At 44.1% G+C, this 15,595-nt stretch overlaps 1 long non-coding RNA gene across 1 annotated transcript in view; it reads right to left on the bottom strand.

The window, feature by feature from the left end:
• The window catches only part of LOC116586896, a 68,259-nt gene that overhangs the window by 34,877 nt on the left and 17,787 nt on the right, over positions 1-15,595 (bottom strand). The window contains exon 5 of the long non-coding RNA XR_004284198.1: positions 9,692-9,767. This is a non-coding gene — a long non-coding RNA (uncharacterized LOC116586896). The remainder of the gene's footprint in view (positions 1-9,691; positions 9,768-15,595) is intronic.

Here is a 15,595-nt window from a genome sequence, read left to right as displayed (position 1 = left end):
TCCAGTCTTTTTCATTTGTGGGTATTATTTCTGGTTAGATGCATTCCCATTTACCCACTTAGACATGTAATTCCAGGTTTTGCTAGAATATATTTTAGAATACTTCCTTTAAAAAAATTTTTTTAAGTAGGCTCCATGACTAGCATGGAACCTAACATGGGGCTTGAATTCATAAACCCAAGATCAAGACCTGAGCTGAGATCAAGAGCCAGACTCTTCTGACACCTGGGTGGCTCAGTCAGTTTTGTATCTGTCTTTGGCTCAGGTCATGATCCCAGGGTCCTGAGATCATAAGTGTGGTGGGCTCCCTGCTCAGCGAGGAGTCTGCTTCTCCCTCTCCCTCTGCTCCTACTCCCGCTGTGCTTGCTCTCTCTCTCTTGCTCTCAAAAAAACAAAAACAAAAACAAAAACTAAAACAAAAAAAAGTGAAAAAAAAAAACTTAAAAAAAAAAAAAAGTCAGAGTCTTAACCGACCGAGCCACTCAGGTGCCCCAGAATATTTTTCTGGATGAGTCAGTTGTTCCTTTACATCTGCAGATTCAGGACTTTTTCTTCACTGGTAAGTTTTCATTTTTATCATCATTTGAAGTGTTGTTTCTGTTCTAGGTACTCTAGTTTCTAGAAGTAGAAATCTATGGTTCTTGGGTTAGCCCGCTGTTCTCTGAATGATAATCACTTCTTATCTGCCATCTTTTTTCTCATTTAAAAAATACGTATTTTTTCCTTTTCTCTCTTCTGGAGGAGTTTCTAGGTTTATCTCCACATTACTGATTGAAATGCTACCATGTCAGCTTGGCTCCTTATGCCTTCGAGGCAGATTTTGGTTGTGTTATTGTAAATATTGTGTTATTGTTTGGTTGTGTTATTGCAAATATTGTTTCCATGCCAACCCACCTTTCCTCCTCAACGTTTTCATTTTATGTTGGGGCATGTGAGGTAGCTATTGTATCTTGTTAGCCCTTCACTTTAGAATGGGTGCAGCCATCACTTTTTGTTCCTATTTCATTAAGGTCATGTGTTACTGAGGATGTTAATTTTCTAAAATTTTATTTTTAAGTCATTTCTATTCTAAGGCAGCCCCTTGAAGTCTTTAGTTCTTAAGGAATCAGAATTATCTGGGAGAACTTGTAGGGTTGATTTCTGGCTCCATCCTGAGGGATTCAGCAGGCCACCTAGTATAGGTGTTGTCCAGGCTCAAGAGGGTCCACTGGAGTGCAGGTTCTATTAGCTTAGGCCTGTCACCAGAAATGAGACAGAAGTGCACAGCACACAGTCCACTTCCTGGTCACTCACAGGCTTGAGTCATGTTGGCTTTCCTGGAAAGAGGTAGAAATTTTTCCCACTACTTCCAAGGCCTTGCTCTCTGTTGTTCACTATCTACAGTGTTCTTTGGGTGGGACTTCAATCAGCAATGCTCCACTGTCAGTCCCAACGGGCCCCATATCAACGGGCACAGATCACAGTGGAAAGGAGAGTCCACATCTATTGTAGGAACAGGGGCTCTGTTCTCAACAGGGGGCACACGCCTGTGTCTCTGAATAAAGAGGACAGTTCATGGGATCTTCTTCCTCAGTCTCTGGTGCAGAGCCCCCTTATGTTATATGGAGGGAGTATAGCTAGCTCACGGATATGCTAGATTATTTGGCCCTTCGATTTTGGATCCATCAAACATATTAAAAATCTCTCTCAGTTTCCAGCAGTGGGGTTTGTTTTCTTTGTTGGTTCAATACGAAGAATCTTAATCTGTGCATATTCATCCTTACTCGAGACTTCACAAATTTGTCAAGTTGGAGAGGCTAAGAGAAGCGGTCGCTACTAGCTAGATAGCATGTTCAGCAGGAATAGAAAATTTTAGCATGAACAATCTGAGATGGAAGGTAGAATAATTTGGAAAGGGGGAGAAACTGTGGAGGTAAGGAGTTTAACTCATTTTACCAAATTGTTCTCGTAAGTGTGCTCCAATATGCACATGGCTCCTGATCTGCCTGTCCTTCTTTCCTTTCTGTCGGTAACAGAGGAGCTTTCTTTATTCCTCTTCTCTTTCCAACCACACTCGGCTGGGAGAATTTCATTCTCCACTTCTTCTAGTCCTATGGCCTCAGAGTCCTTTGGACGGCTCTGTTCCGGCCCCATAGGCTTACCTAAACCTGCCTTCACAGGAGTGCCTTCCTGGGGTTGATGCTAACATTGTGGCTTTCTATGTCTTTCTTCCCACAGGCTTTTTCAATGACCTCCAAGCCTTCTTCTCTCCTCCCTGCCGCCTGGCTCCTCATACAGCTGTCATCACTTAAATGGATATTCTGGGCCTGTGTTACTTGTGTTCTTGTGTATATGCATTATATTTGTTCTATTCCGCAGTGATACTGTACACTCCTTCGACCAGAGGGACCCAGTCTTCCATTGCCTTAGTAGTTGCTCAGTCTGTCATGTGTGCCCTCAACATGGGGGCCTCTCAAATGAAGATGATTACATATTTCCTTTTGCATGTACATGCCCAACTGTAAGAGCAGACTCTTCCCTCTGTAGTTTCTGTTTCTTACTCACTTCTCATTTCCCTCCTCATTAACTTTAGTTCTATGAGGCTGTGGATAGATTTCTGGTACTTGAAATCAGAAAACCTCTGTTCTTCTCCAGTGATATTACCTGTAACTTTATACAAGTTGTTTCACATTAGTGAGCATCAGACTCTAATGTGTCTTTGTAAGTGGGGGGGGGGGGTTATAATGGCTTCCCCACACGGCTCCTGATTCCTGCTGCTAACACTAAGTTCATATTGTGCTCCATGTTCTGCTGAGGTGTCAGAGCTCCTCAGTGATTTTCTTCCACATTTCCCCTGCCCCTGGCCATCAGAGTACCTAGTGACCAAGATGTTTTCCTACATGGACAATAGGTAGACATGGCTCTATAAAGAGGAAGCCCTCGGGTCTGACATGAGGTATAAGGAAAGGCCAATCATACCTCTGAGCAACCTGTTTAAAGCATGTGACTAGAAGAGACCTTCCAGATGACATAGGCAAGGCTTTCTGTATGGGGAAGATAGCTACAGCCAAGGTTCAAGCTCCTACTTATATCTCCTGCCTAGAACCAAACCTTTACCAAACTCAAAAACTGGTTCCAGGATTGCGGCCCCAGTGTAGTCATACAATATCTTCCATGGCTGTCATTTCATTCCCAAATATCATGTACTTAGCCTTTATCCTAGAGCAGCTCAGCGGCGTCAAATTGCTTCCAGTAACAGCATTGGCTTTTCCATTGCCTGATTCCAAATGAATCATATATGATCTTATTTCTGAAATTGACATCAATTGATGTTAGGCCTGGGATTTACATAACAGCTAAGATGTTTATAAGCACCATCCCAGCTTAACCTTCTTCTCTCAGGCCACAGTGTACTCTGTGATGAGGGCTGGGTTGCAATTCTAGTTCCCTACAGCTGGCTGGAGCACCTCCCCCCCAATCCTCACCTCAGTTTCTAGCCTTCCAAGTCTAAGTCTTAGCACACTGCCTGGTATAAAGGAGGGAATCAACAAACGTTTGTAGGGTAAAGGCAGACCTCACCCCAACAGGGATCCTGATGAGAAATAACTATTTTCTAATTTCAGTGTGAAACATGTGGAAAGACTCATTCTCTCCTCCAGATCGCAAGGAATAGCAATAGCCAATTTATTTGTTCTCAAGTGTGACTTGGGCTGGTATGCGAAGAGAGTTCCAACTTGCTAAGCAGTCTTGTTAATTTGATTCTTTCTCTTGTAGTTTCCCTTGGTGCCCGCCCCAACTGGCAGTTTCTGGAAGTTCCCAGCAATGGCATCTCTTGATGGTGGTAATTACTAATTTGCTGCCTTGGGAATGATAGCTGGTCCTATAAAATCTCCAGTATCTTTAATGTCCCTGAAGATGTTCCATGCAATTTTTTTCAACACCATTCTTACAGAGCAGTCCAAAGTTGGAGCACTCTTCTTTGAGCAACTTCTATTTGCTGCTCCAAGTCCTCTACTGCCTTGCTACTCAAAGTGTGGTCCATGGATCAGCAGCGTTGAAATCACTTGGGAGCTTGTTAGAAAGGCAGTATCTTGGATTGCACCCCAGACCTACTAAAACAGAATCTGTGTTTTCACAAGATTCCAGGTGTTTCCTATGCACATTAAAGTTTCAGAAACATTTCCCCAATACAGTTCAGATTCAATAAGTCTAGGTCAAGGGTGGGGCCCAAGATTTTGCAGTTTTGAATAAGGTCCAAAGTAATGGTAATGCAGCTGGTCCAGGGGCCACTCTTTGAGTAGCAAAGCTTTAGTTCATTAGGGAAAATTGATGTCCCCTTCCCCCGCCCAACATCAAAGCAGGCAGGGCACAGATGGCTGATGTTCCCTTAGCCTAGAACACAGTTTCTCCATCCCAGCTGCACACCAGAATCATCTGGGAGGTTTTTGACAATACTGACACCCTGGCCTATTCCCAGAGTTCGTGATTTGAATGGTGTGGGAAGGGACTCTAGCACTGGGATGGTTTGGAATTTCTTTGGCAGTTCTAATGGATGGAGAACAACTGGCCTGAGTTGAGCTCCTGTTGTTAGTAAGAGTACTCCCTGCCTCCCTCTCCTACCAAATTCTTACTCCTCTTGCAGGTCTAACCTCTTACATTGGGAAGACTTTAGTTAAATTCTCAATTCCATTTGAAGTACCTCCCAAAGATCACAAGAACATTTGTGGAAATCAAATTCCAGCAGCTACTGGGTAGATATTCTAAGCAACCCTCTAATAATGACAGATGATTCTTCTTCATAATCTTTGCCACGAAACAATTCCTGAAAGGCACTTTTTTTTTTTTTGAAAGGCACCATTCTTTAAAAGATTCCAGGATGGCTACTGGTCCTGCTGTCAAGGTCTTTCTGCTTCATTCCCCCGCCACCCAGCGTAATTTTTCCACCCGACCCCACACCCCAGCATCAACTTTTTAAGTGGAATTCCCAGGAGAAAAACACAAGTCAGGTTTCCTGTATTCTTGCGCATCTCTTCCTCCGTCTTCATGTTGGTCAGCGATTCCTTTCCTACATCAGTTTGTCATGTTTAGGTGCTTATGGTCTTCTCAGGGAATTCTTCAGCAGTCCCCTGGCTCCTCTCCTCTTCACTGCTGAGCGCAGCGTTGGAGTTTGAGGGTGACAATGAATTACTTCCCTTCTTTTCCACTCTAAACCTCAAAGCTAGGGAGACATAGACATAGGAGGCCCAGGGCTGGAAATAAGAATGTCTGCTCAATTGCTGATAAAGTTAGACTGGAGAGCATGGCGAGGAGGAGGTCCCGGGGGGCTTTCAAGATTTCTCCTATTGCCCTGCGTGACATGCCTGCCTGGAACTGCAGGCCTTACCTCTGCAAACCAAAGTTCAGTCCTGGGAAGCTTCTGGAGAATATAAAAAGCTTGAGTCTAGGGACGCCTGGGTGGCTCAGTTGGTTAGGCAGCTGCCTTCGGCTCAGGTCATGATCCCAGAATTCTGGGATCGAGTCCCACATCGGGCTCCTTGCTCAGCAGGGAGCCTGCTTCTCCCTCTGCCTCTGCCTGCCATTCTGACTGCCTGTGCTCGCTCTCTCCCCCCTCTCTCTCTGATAAATAAATAAAATCTTTAAAAAAAAAAAAAGAAAAAAAGCTTGAGTCTAGAAGAAGCTTCTCAGGAATGAGACAGGAAGGGATGGTACTGCACGTGTCTAGTTCTCCAATCTAACTCAGGAATCAGAGAAGGGGGATGAGAGGAGAGGAGGTCATCCTGCCAACATGCAAAATGGCCTCCTTTGGGCCAAGATGGGAACTCAAGGAGAGACTCCTTCAGGCAGTGACATCTTGCTAGGCACCTCAGAGGGAAGTGTCAAGGCTGTAACCTCTCACGGGCCCTTGGAAAAGCCAGTAATCAGAAAACTGACCAATCTCCCCTACTGAGTCTATCTGTTTTCTACTCGGGTCTATAGCCCAGCAGAGCCTTCAACGCCCAGACAGTCCGTTCGACAGGGTTCCACCGGATCTGATGGGCTTGGAGAGAGCTGCTGGTTCCCACTGGCAATAGAGATGGGGAGCCTTTAAAAAAAAAAATCTTCCCCTCACACTCATTCACGTGCAAGTAGCTGGCAGCATTAGGCGTGGGCCAATGGGAACTTGAAGCTGCTCTAACTGAAAGAAGAGGTGCTTGGTGCCAAGCAGTTTTCCAGTAAAATGGTTTTAAAAATAATAAAGGAAAAGACAGTGATGACCAGAAGAAGGGACAGGTTTTGAATAAGTCACTGGAGAAGGGTGCTGAGCCTAATTCCAGAGAAACAAGATGAACCAGAAGCCCTCTTTGCTTCACTGACTGGAATTGTGGACAAGAGGAGAATAAGGAAGGAGGGGCTTAGGGTTCACAGTGGAATCACATTTAGCCAAGACCCAGCCAATTGTCCATGACTGTTTTCTCTTCACATTTACTCCTCTACACTGGGGGTGTCTCCCAGGCACCACAGATATAATTCAAGTTGGGTTTCTGTCTCTCTCAGATGTGGACTCCTCTTTGGGAAATTAACAAGACTGTAGTGATCTTTGGTTCTAAAAATACTTAATGATTTCCTAGAAGCATCCTTAAAGTCAATAGCTGCAGGTTTAACAAGAACTTGCTTTCTAAAAACTGAAAACTAAAAAATGGAAAGTCAGGGGGCGCCTGGGTGGCTCAGTGGGTTAAAGCCCCTGCCTTCGGCTCAGGTCATGATCCCGGGGTCCTGGGATCGAGCCCCGCATCGCTCTCTGCTCAGCAGGGAGCCTGCTTCCTCCTCCCTCTCTCTCTGCCTGCTTCTCTGCCTACTTGTGATCTCTATCTGTCAAATAAAATAAATAAAATCTTAAAAAAAAAAAAAAAAAGGAAAGTCAGTACCATGAGTGATGCAGAAAAATGGAGGCAGGATAACTTGTCTGTATAATTAATTACAGAAGGTAACACTGTTTTCATTATCAAGTCGACCTGGAGTCCCTTTAAACTAATGTACCAGTTACAAGCAGTCAGGGGATGTAGTAAAGTGAGGGAGACCTGCCTGATCCATTGCCATAAACAGACCCTGTGTTAGAGCTCATGTGTTTGTTTTCTTTTCTTTTATCCCTCTGAACAGAAATACTTAAATTGTAAGTGGGGACTTCTCACAGCACAAATCTTGCGTCATATGTTTAAAAGCTGTGGCAAAATCATCTTTTGGCAGAAGTTGTATAGCCTTAGACAAGCCATGCCTTGGTGTGTGTCCTTTAGGAGGGATGGTTTTCAGAGAGATTTCCCATATGGTGCATCCAATCACCCTGCTGACTCATTTTGGACTTGGCACTACTGGTGTATGAACTAGGGTTCAGAAGGGTACAAGAGTATGCAAGTGGTCTTACTGGTGGGAGCTCATGGCTCCCCATCGAGGTGGTGCCCCAACTGTCCACACACTTGTCTTGACGGCTGTTTTCCAAGCATAGTGCACCTACAATGTGGCCCCCTCTAAAACTTGTGCACACTCAGCAGTTGACTTCACGGGGAGTTGTCCAGAGCTTAATTTCCTTTCTCTTAAGGTATGCCACTGAGCTTCACAATGTTCTCTTAATTTGTGATGATTCTCCCAAATGTGTTCAAGAGGAGATGAAAGGACTTTTACATGAGGTGGATCTCACATGCAAAGTGAATGGGCTTCATCTGTGTACTCACAAATCTTCGCACCAGAGGGTTGAAAGGTCCCTAAAGGTCAACCAGTACAAAGCCCGGGTTGCAAACAATTGCAGATATGGAAACCCACATAGGCATGCGACCCATTCTTTAAAAAGATTAAAATTACCCAGTTTTGCTGAGGACTGTTCAAAGCACTGTTGCAAATTGGGGTGGGGAGGCAATGTCTTGGTTAATTAGCAAGACTAAAAAAAGTGGAAATTCCTATGAACAGAGAAAATAACCTATTCAAGTTCTTAGCAGAGCAGAAATCTGCTTTTCTCTTTGTGAATAACATATGGGCTTCAAGCCCATTTACTGAAGCCAGTGAGTGTGACATACAAGTCTTGGTTTACAAACACCTTGTTATATCTGAAACACGCACACAATAAAGAGAGGAAAGAGAGGCTGAGGGACAGTGAGAAACTTCCTTCCCATGAGTCCCATGGGGGTTGCTCTTCAGGAACCTATCTTCTAAGCCATAGATCTATAAGTTGTATGATTTAATTTCAAGAACTTACTAGAGTTGGGCTGGTATGCACTGTACATGTTTCCCTATCCTATTTGTTTCTGCTAATATATACAATGAGGTCCTTAGTTAGGGTCATGCCTTAGCTATGTCCACTTGCCAGGGTTCTGATGAACAGCAAGGGCAACCTAACCAAACCCATGTGCATAAGGACTATGGACCCTCCTGGGTGAGTAAAGGGAATAAGAATCAGGAGGAGCTTGCTTCAGAAAATCATAGTTGTTGGAAGGGAGAGATTTGGGGCTACTTACATTTATTTCACGGCTTGCCCCCATCAGACTCAGGTCTCAGTTCTGGTGATATTAAACACTGGAAGAGTTCTATGGCTGGGCACTGTTTGTCTTATCTGCCTGGGACAGCACTCCCCTCCTGTTAGTAGGATTCTGGGGGTGGTTGTCAATCACAGTGTCTCATCCTTGGTCATAGTGATGGGTCCAGTGATGGTCATATGACCCAACCATAGACAAAAGTCTCTTTCCCGGGATTCCTAATGAGAGCTCTCTGAGTTTTGTGGTCATGACGCTTTGAGGACACAAGGCCAGAGCTGAGGATAGTGTCCAAATTTTCCCCACATGGGGACAAGTCTGAGGAATAAAGTTAATACACTAAATTAAGCAGAGACAAAAAGCAGACATTAAAGGAATGAGTTCCCTGGTGTTTGGAGTCCTGAATCTTGTGGCTGCTGAGGCAAACTCTACCCCTTGTCCTTTTCCTGGTTTGGTTATGTCACTCAATAAACACCTCCCTCTTTGGTTAATTTAAGTCAAAGGGGGTTTCTCTGGCACTCTATAAACTCCTGGGGGCACAAATTGCACTTCTTGGAAGCTTCTTTAACAGGATTCACAAAGGTCTCCTTGCCTTGGACCATTCTAAATCCTGTGCATTCAACAGAGGTAGAACATATAATTTATCATACAAACGAGGACACTTTTGAGAATAAAAGGGAGCACTATTAAAAATGACACCAAGACAACAGCCATACACTAAAATTGAGGGGCACCCTGGTGAAGGACCTAGTCTGGTGCATGTGTTGTGATCACGTGTGGTCGTAATGCCTGGTGGATAGTCGGCATACCTTGGAAGTGAGGGAGGACCCAGCTGGAGTTGGTCTTTTATGAGCTCAGATAAACACTCAAGAGAACCCTTGGGGGCACTTGTGCAAGTTTGAGGTCCAATATAATCTTGGTACTGTGATCAGGGCTCCATTTGTGCCCATAGCTGATGGGAGCTGGGGACATTCAGGTTACAAATAGGAAATACAGGAAACTCTGGATAGCTTTCATCTGGAACAGGGACTGACTATTCCAAATGCATACAAAGCTCCTTTTTCTGAGAACATATCCCCAGTGTCCTAGGTGAGCCCCTAGTGTGTGACTCTGTCCCTTTGTTAGTAATTCATTAGGCCACTGTGGAGGCTGATCCAAGTTGGACCAATTAGGTTCTCTCTCCCAAGAACCGGGGCTAATTATTAGCTAGTTACCCTTTAGGTGGTTGATAACACGTCAATCTGGGAGACTTGGGACAGCCATTTTGTGATGTGACCAGAGAAAGTCAGGCTGCAGTGAAAGAGAAAAGAAGAAGCAGATGTTCCGAGGGCAGCAAGAATGAGAGGCAGTGTTTTTTCCTGGGTTGCTGACAAGCTTCCCAGACCTTAGTTCCTCAGGTTGGGCTGTACTTTCTAGCCACAGGCTCTAGGAGACACCGCTTATCCTCAGACCACCCTCCACATCTTGCTTCAGCTAGCTTAAATTGATTTCTACTTCTTTTATCCCAAACTGTCTTAACTAATACCAGGATATTTATTTTTGATGATTTAAGAGCTCATATATTCCCTCGATAGCTTATGAGCCAAACAATTCCCTCTCTGTACCATACTTCTCAAACCAAATATTGATGTGTTCCTTCTCTAACTCAAGCAACACATTAAAGGAAAATACAAAACAAAACAAAACAAAACAAAAAAAATGGAAACATGGTCCTCATACTCTGAAGTCACATGGGATCCACATGGACTTAATTAGGATGAGAGACAAACAGATAAACATTTGGGGACACCTCCTTCCCATACAATATTTCATAACATGGGACCAGCCTGTAAAATTGAGATGTCAAAAATGATTTTGGTAACTTGTTCACTCAATTTTTCCTAAGTAGACAAGTGCTGAAACACAAAGATTCGTGAAATTCTAGCTGAAATACACACAGAGCTGATCCTAGGAAAAACTGGGAAATAGATGAAATTTGTTAATGTTTCCCCAACTCTGCTTTCTGTGTTTTTCTCCCCTTCCTGCCTCCCCTACATCCCCCAAAGGAGAGCCATCTGACAAAATAAATTACAGTAAAGTGTCAGTTGCTCCTATTAGGTGTATTGCATTTTTAAAAAGTCTAGAGAGGGTGATACAAAATCAAAGAAATGATTCTTTTGCTATTTTGAGGATATCTACTTTTTGTGAACACTTCTCTACTTATATATAAAGCCAGTAGTAACCTTGATAAATAAGGTGAAAGAGAATGACAAAATTCATTGTCATCATTCATTTTGTCATTAATGACAAAATTCAGAGCACTTTTTTAGTAGTCTCAAAAAATTTTACCTCTTACCTTTTTTTGGAGCCAAAAATTCCAAGTCAAAAGCTAGAAATGGAAAAGGAATGATTAGAAGGGTGGAGTAGGCAAGACCCTCGATGCCCCTGTGTGTGCACAAGTATGTGTGTGTGCACGTCTGTGTGTTAGGTTTGACCAAAGAACCATTCCCACGATTTCCCTGCAGGTCTTTCCCTCTTCTGCAGCATAAAGGAGATGGGCGCCTCTCACAGAAGATCAAAGCTCTTCAGCTCGGGTGGGTGGCCAAACCACTGTCCTTCTTCCACTGCTGGGCTGTTGTCTAGCAAAAGTGACCAAACTATGCTCAACTAGCCGTCACCCCCATGGGGAAGAGAATTGGAGCCAAGGACCTCACAGAATAGGAGCCCGTGATCAGTCCCAGGAGAACGCCAGTGACTGTCTAGAAAGCAGTAGAACCTCACCCCCGTGGCAGGACTTGCTGAAGATGCTGGAGAGGTCTGCTGGGGGATGGAGGGTGATTGAACTGAGTTCTGCATTCATCTGTTGATGGCACTGCCTGGCAGGGCACCAGAGGTTGAAAATGAAAAGTCCATGTTGTGCTTTGACTTAAGACTGGGGCAAAGGCCAGCCTGTTATTTGTTCCATGTTCCCGAGGGAATGATTTTAGAGGAAGGAAGCATTCTACCCAATTGAAGGCTTTAGGTAGTTGATGTGGAAAGGATATAGGAATATCAAAATGCATCCAAGGGTAGGAGCCTAAGCCAACAATACCACTTTCGGGTATATATCCAAAAAAATTAAAAGCAGGATCTCAAAGAGATATTTGCACACCCATATTCATTGCAGCATTATTCACAATAGCCAAAAGATGGAAGGAACCCAAAAGTCCATTGAAAATGAATGCATGAATAAATGGAATATTATTCAGCCTCAAAAAAGAAAGAAATCCCACCACATGCTATGTCATGAATGAACCTTTAGGACATGACAGTAAGTTAAATAAATCAGTGACAAAAAGACAAATATTGTATATTTGCACTTATATGAGTTCTCTAAAGTAGTCAAACTCATAGAAAGCAGAAAGTAGAATGGTGGCTGCCAAAGCTGGAGGGAGGGGAAGCAGGTATTGTTCAGTAGAATGGGGTCTACCTCTCTAGAGGTTCAGTTTTGTAAGAGGAAAATGTCCTAGAGATCTGGCAGATAGTAATTTGAATATAGCTGGCCCTTTTGAACTGTATGATTAGAAATGGTTAAGACAGTGAATTGTATGCTATGTGTTTTTTCCTTTTTCTTTTCCTTTCTTTCTTTTTTTTTTTTTTTTTGCCACAATTGAAAATAAAAAAATGATTTGACAGGTGTCTACGTGGAACAAGGGGTGTTTCTGTTGTCTGTGCGGATAGCTGGAGTGAGACCACCTAAAGTGGTTTTCCCCAGGGGTAGGGAGGGCGGAGGGAAGCGGTCAGCAGGTGTCAGCAGGTGTCTACCTGAGGTGGGAACATTAATACATTGAGCAAAACCAAGGCTGACCCTGGTGCTGTTTCTCTTTCAGGAGCAGCCCCAGAAGGCGCCCCATTCTTGGGCCTCCTCCTTCAGTCACTGGGAAGTAAACAGAGATGGGAGGGTCCCTGTTCTGGGAAAAAGCTAATCAAATGATCCAACTGCTCCTCCTTTGCAACCCCGAGAGAGGTACCAGGAAATACAGAGTTGGCTGAGACCGGGAGGGCCATGAATAAGGGAGGCTGTCCGGGACAACCGCTCCCCTCCTCCCAGACCTTTGCCTTCACACGCTAGCCCTGGAGTAGGTATCAGCCAGGGGGCTGGAGTGAGACCCTGGCTCGGGGAACACAGTCGCCCAGCCTTCTGCTTTCGCACTTTGGAAAAGAAACCATCTTCGCTCCCTATCCTGTTATTTAGTGTTTGGGAAAGGACCAAAAGTCAGCTAGGAGGCAGAGGACTGGGAACCACCGTGAAGGTAGGCAACCACGGAACAGTCGTGAACCTTATAAATCCAAACCCCCACGAAGAGTTTCCTGATGAACTCCCCGGTGACACTCTTGGCTGAGATGGGAGGGCGGGGGAGGGGCTGCAGAGAGAGAGATGCTTCTCCCTTACTGGGAAGCTGTGTTCCTGTGACCCTATTTCAATCTTTGGTAATGAACCATTTCAGAACAAATGAAGTCATTGGAGTCACTGATAATTACATAAATTTTCTCTTTTCACTTAAAACTCTTAAGTTTCTATCCACAAAGGCCCATTTTTAGTAACACATTGAATCCTGCCAACATCCTGAGGCTGATTTTGTCTTTACACTTCTAGGAATTTCCGAGGACGTGGGGGTTTGGGCTGCCAGGACGGATGTGGATATGTGTGACCAGCAAGGAGCTTCTAAGGTCTGAAGATTGGGAAGGTCGAGGGTCAATCCCTCCTAAACCCCAAAGAGAGCGTCATCTCCTCTCGGGCCTTTTCTGTGAGTTCTCCTTCAACCTCTTGAAAACAAGATCCCCATTTCACCTCGGCCACAAGGTGATCCAGTGCCAGGAGTGTTTTTAGTGACTCTAACCCGTCCCCAAGGCCACATCAATGCAACGTCCAAAAAGGCAAGCATTTGGAACTCTGAAACCCCCGGAGACAAAAACAGGACTCTGTGATGATGTGGTTTATGGAGTCTCATTTTTAAAAATCGGACACACTTACCACGAAAGATGCTGTGGAAAAATAATTGGATTTACCCCAACTCCTCTGCTATTTATTGCCTTGAATGGCACTGAGGTTATATCAGAACACAGTCATAAGGGGAAGAGGCTTTGGAACAACTAAACCACATTTCTCCCAAAAAGTAAGTCTGTCATTAACCCTTTGTACAGTGTAAGCCATGTGACTCTTGCACAGTGTTTGTTTGCAAAATACCAAGACAAGGTTAACAAATGTAAGGTGTTTTATGCTCTGAATTGAGGATGTGGTCCTGTTGTGTAGACAACAGGGTCTCTAATAGCCCTACCCTTCGGTGGACTTCAAGTCTTAAGACTCAGACATTTCTGCCCTCCAAGAGCTAAGGGCCCAGCATGCAGAGGGATGGATGGTCTTCCTTCTGTCCTCTGCTCTCTGCAGGAAGCCAGCCCCGAGGGGTATGTTGCACAAGCCTTGTTTGACCGTGACTGACTTTACTGTGTACTTGGGTTTCAGGACCTCAATATTTGCAGCTCCTATGCTGCCATATCAAATCCATGACAGCTTGTGGGGGAAGCTCATAAAACGTCTTGGAAATTAAAACAGTTGACTGCAGCAGAACAAAATCTAGTGGCTATTTGACAGGCAAGATTTTGCAATTAGAATTTTTATTCCAGCTGACCACAGACAGACCCTTGGCTGCCATCTTCCAAGGGGCTTCTGAGAAGTCTGTAGAGCTCCCATGGCCGGTGGATCACGGCTTAGTCAATGATATCAGATGTGAAGTCGCTCTTTCTGCCACGAATCCATCTGTAGTTAAACAAGATAGTCTGACTGTGCCAATAATTTGCTCAATTTTGCACAGCCATGTTTAAGGAGGCAACAAGAAATCTGCTTGCAGATCTCTAGGGAACTCTCAAATCAAAGACAGCAGAGATCAAAAGTCCTTGAAAAAGCCATCTGGGAACTTTTGTGCGCTGACAAGTTTGCTCTTGAAGCTCACACACCACACTTGCAAGATGACAAACAGATACCAGAGACTTCTGGGGAAATTCTGCACCACGCTCTTCCCTGAAGAGAAGCCATACACTCTCTAAGGTCATATGTCCCCCGCTGATGCAATCCCTGCCCCAATCCCCCAACCACAAGGTCACTGGCTTTCATGGGAGATAGAATGGACACCTCTCTGCTATTGCTCTAGTGATGTGCTGGGTAGCAAAGAAGCCAATGGTGCAACAATGGTAGAAATAGCCACCATTTCTTAAGGACCCGGGAGGTATGATTTTGCTGAACTTGTAGCATACACTATGCAATTTGTCATAATAATTCTATGAGGAAGCCATTAGTTTCGCCACCTTACAGACAGGAAGTAACTTGTCCCAAGGTACAGAGCTTTAAGCAGTATAGCCCAAGTTTCTAATCAGGTAGGTTTGGCAGGTTCACAGTGCTGCCCTCACGGGAAATTGAATGATGCTAGAGAAATGTCATTTCTCCTCTTTGAAAACTCAATCTGTTGCATGATTGTTTAATGTCCTTTTCAGCAGCAGTGGCAAACTTCTACTCCTCTGTTGCATCCCAGTCAGAGCTCATGTTCTGTGTAAAGACATCTCTGCCTTTTCTAGGCTCGTGTAAATGTTCTTTTCTCAACACCCTCAAGACATTTTATGCAGAACTTCAGGGGTGCAATGATCTTATTTGAATAATTATTTGTATATTTGTCTGCCTCCTATTGAAAACTAAGAATTTCTTAGTGCAAGATCCATGTCTCCATAGCTTTTGATCTAGGACTGACATAGTGTTCAGCTCTGTAACTACTGCTGATAGGTGGACCAAGGGGCCATGGATCCCTAAGAAGTGTACCATGTACTCAATTGTGCCAAAAGTATTAGATCAAACCATTTGGAACTGCAATTTTTCTAGGTCAAAAAGAGTCAACTGCAGGTACTTCTGTACATTTCAATCTAATAAATCTATTACAGTGGATGTGGCTACTCAGAAATGTGGCTGGTTTTCAAATTTGATGTATTAAAAGTCACACATCTAAGTGAATCCTTTATGAATCTGCTGTCACATTTTATTGAGAATGTCCTTTATTTTTGTAGTTCTGAAACATTCAGTCTTGCATTTTTACCCCAGATCAGCTGGTCTTCGG

Source organism: Mustela erminea, chromosome 3, assembly GCF_009829155.1.
Source record: "Mustela erminea isolate mMusErm1 chromosome 3, mMusErm1.Pri, whole genome shotgun sequence".
In the NCBI taxonomy this organism is placed as follows: Eukaryota; Metazoa; Chordata; class Mammalia; order Carnivora; family Mustelidae; genus Mustela; species Mustela erminea.
Note: the sequence above shows the minus strand (reverse complement) of the source record. Positions and strands in the feature narration are given on the sequence as shown.